Source organism: Salvelinus sp. IW2-2015, linkage group LG7 (assembly GCF_002910315.2).
Source record: "Salvelinus sp. IW2-2015 linkage group LG7, ASM291031v2, whole genome shotgun sequence".
NCBI classification, from domain to species: domain Eukaryota; kingdom Metazoa; phylum Chordata; class Actinopteri; order Salmoniformes; family Salmonidae; genus Salvelinus; species Salvelinus sp. IW2-2015.
The window spans coordinates 5,208,728-5,211,745 of record NC_036847.1 but is presented as its reverse complement, the minus strand read 5'-3'; positions in this window follow the sequence as shown (position 1 = coordinate 5,211,745).

Sequence of the window (3,018 nt, the reverse complement as noted above, 5' to 3'; positions counted from 1 at the left end):
TCCTGCCTTGATTGTGTAATTGTATTTATTTGTATTGGTATTTATTATGGATCCCCATTAGCTGCTGCCAAAGCAGCGACTACTCTTCCTGGGGTCCGGCAAAATGAAGGCAGTTATACAATTTTTAAACATTACAGAACATTCAAAATAGATTTCACAACACACTAAGTGTGTGCCCTCAGGCCCCTACTCCACTACCACATATCTACAACACAAAATCCATGTGTGCGTGTGTGTATAGTGCGTATGTTATCATGTGTGTGTATACATGTGCCTATGTTTGTGTTGCTGCCCAGTCCCCGCTGTTCCATGAGGTGTATTTTTATCTGTTTTTTTAAATCAGATGTGGAATATAGTTCCATGTAGTCATGGCTCTATGTAGTACTGTGCACCTACCATAATCTGTTCTGGACTTGGGGACAGTGAAGAGACCTCTGGTGGCATGTCTTGTGGGGTATACATGGGTGTCCGAGCTGTGTGTTAGTTGTTTAAACAGGCAGCTCGGTGCTTTCAACATATCAATACCTCTCACAAATACAAGTAATGATGAAGTCAATCTCTCCTCCACTTTGAGCCAGGAGAGATTGACATGCATATTATTAATGTTTGCTCTCTGTGTACCTCCAAGGGTCAGCCGTGCTGCCCTGTTCTGAGCCAATTAGAATTTTCCTAAGTCCCTCTTTGTGGCACCTGACTACACGACTGAACAATAGTCCAGGTGCGACAAAACTAGGGCCTGAAGGACCTGCCTTGTTGATAGTGCTGTTAAGAAGGTAGAGCAACGCTTTATTATGGACAGACTTCTCCCCATCTTAGCTACTGTTGTATCAATATGTTTTGACCATGACAGTTTACAATCCAGGGTTAATCCAAGCAGTTTAGTCACCTCAACTTGCTCAATTTCCACATTATTTATTACAATATTTAGTTGAGGTTTAGGGTTCAGTGAATGATTTGTCCCAAATACAATGCTTTTAGTTTTTTGAAATATTCAGGACTAACTTATTCCTTGCCACCCATTCCGAAACTAACTGCAGCTCTTTGTTAAGTTTTTCAGTCATTTTGGTCACTGTTGTAGTTGACATGCATACTGTTCTGTCATCCACATACATAGACACACTTTAGTCAAAGCCAGTGGCATGTCGTTAGTAAAGATTTTAAAAATGAAGAGGCCTAGACAGCTGCCCTGGGGAATTCCTGATTCTACCTTGATTATGTTGGAGAGGCTTCCATTAAAGAACACCCTCTGTGTTCTGTTAGACAGGTAACTATTTATCCACAACATAGCAGGGGATGTAAAGCCATAACACATGCGTTTTTACAGCAGCAGACTATGAAAGTCAAAAGCCACATTGAATCATCAGCCATTCGTGTAAGTGCTGTGTTATGGCTTTACATCCCCTGTCCTTCCTTATAAGAATGCTGAAAGTCTGTTGTCAATTTGTTTACTGTAAAATAGCATTGTATCTGGTCAAACACMATTTTTTTCAAAACTTTACCAAAGGTTGGTGACAGGCTGATTGGTCGGCTATTTCAGCCAGTAAAGGGGGCTTTACTATTCTTAGGTAGTGGAATGAATTTTGCTTCCCTCCAGGTCTAAGGGCACACACTTTCTAGTAGGCTTAAACTGAAAATATGGCAATATCATCTGCTTTTATACTCAGTCATTTTCCATCCAAGCTTGTCATTGTTGATAGAAAAAAGCCAAAGCTTTTATTAACATTCTTTATGTCATTTATATTTGTTTCATAGTGTAGTTGTAATTGCTTGGTCTTATCATGCAGGGCTACCTTGGAAAATATACTTTGGCCTCAACTGGGACTTAATAATGGTTCCAGTAAATGGTATTGTAATGTACATAATAGCCTAACCAAGGACCACAGTTTAGCACCAGTCCATTGGATGCCAAAGAAGCATGTGCTGCCATTATCTTCCATTTATTTTCTAAACGTGAACTATTCCAAATAAGGGGAAAGGGAGCAATATCAAAGATCATGGCAATCTTCCTCCTGCACAGAGCCACACCCGAGAGCACGAGGCAAAGTGAGAGGGTTTACCCCGGTCAAAATCTGTCCACGATAAGCAGACCAATATACAGACGACTAGAACAAACCCCAGCACAGGTGAGCTGAATATCCTTAATACGAGCAGTGAGGTGGGCTGGGCGCGGTAATATAGGTGCGGCGCTGACCGGCGACCGGTGGTGCTGAAATCCTCTCTGGTTTGATCGTGGCGCTGTCCATGGTGCTGAATGTTCGTGCGGTAGTACAGGGCACAATGGATTCACGCAGATAACTTTAGTATGTCGTTAGCAGGCCTTATTTAGGCTACCTGCGGCTTTTGACATAKGTTACTCCACAATTTACTGAAGAAAAAACATATAGGAATATTATGACCTACTGAAGAAAATATTATATTTTTTAGATTGTATATTAATCAATATATTGATTTAAGATGAGATGACAATACGCCTTCATTTTTACCATTAAAGAAAGTGCTACAAWTGACCCATTGTATGGTTACCACCAACCTCGACTAATGTGGGCCTACTCGAAATTCTACCAATAGATTCATGTTATCATGGTAAATTTGAATACCTCTAACTCAAACAGAAATAGAAAAAAACTCAAATATGTTACACCTGTCCCCAGTATCCACTTGGCCTATAATAGATAACTATAGTTTACATGGTATTCCAAATTATGAAACACATCATTCAACCATGAATCATATACAGTAGGAAACACTAATCCTTTACTTTTATTTAGCATACAGAATTGAAATGGTACTAAAACAATATTTATGTTGTTATTTATTAAAAAAGAACATTTGCTCAAATGAACAACCCACATTTTAGAATACCAACTTGAAAAACAGAATCATTTCATTTCTGCACGGATTAGCTGTTACGCCAATTAAGCAGCCTTCTGTGAGACCCTCTCATAGCGAGCACAGAGAGAGACATAGAATGAAAGAGTGGGAGCGAAAGAGAGAGAGAGAGAGAGGATGCGACGCAAA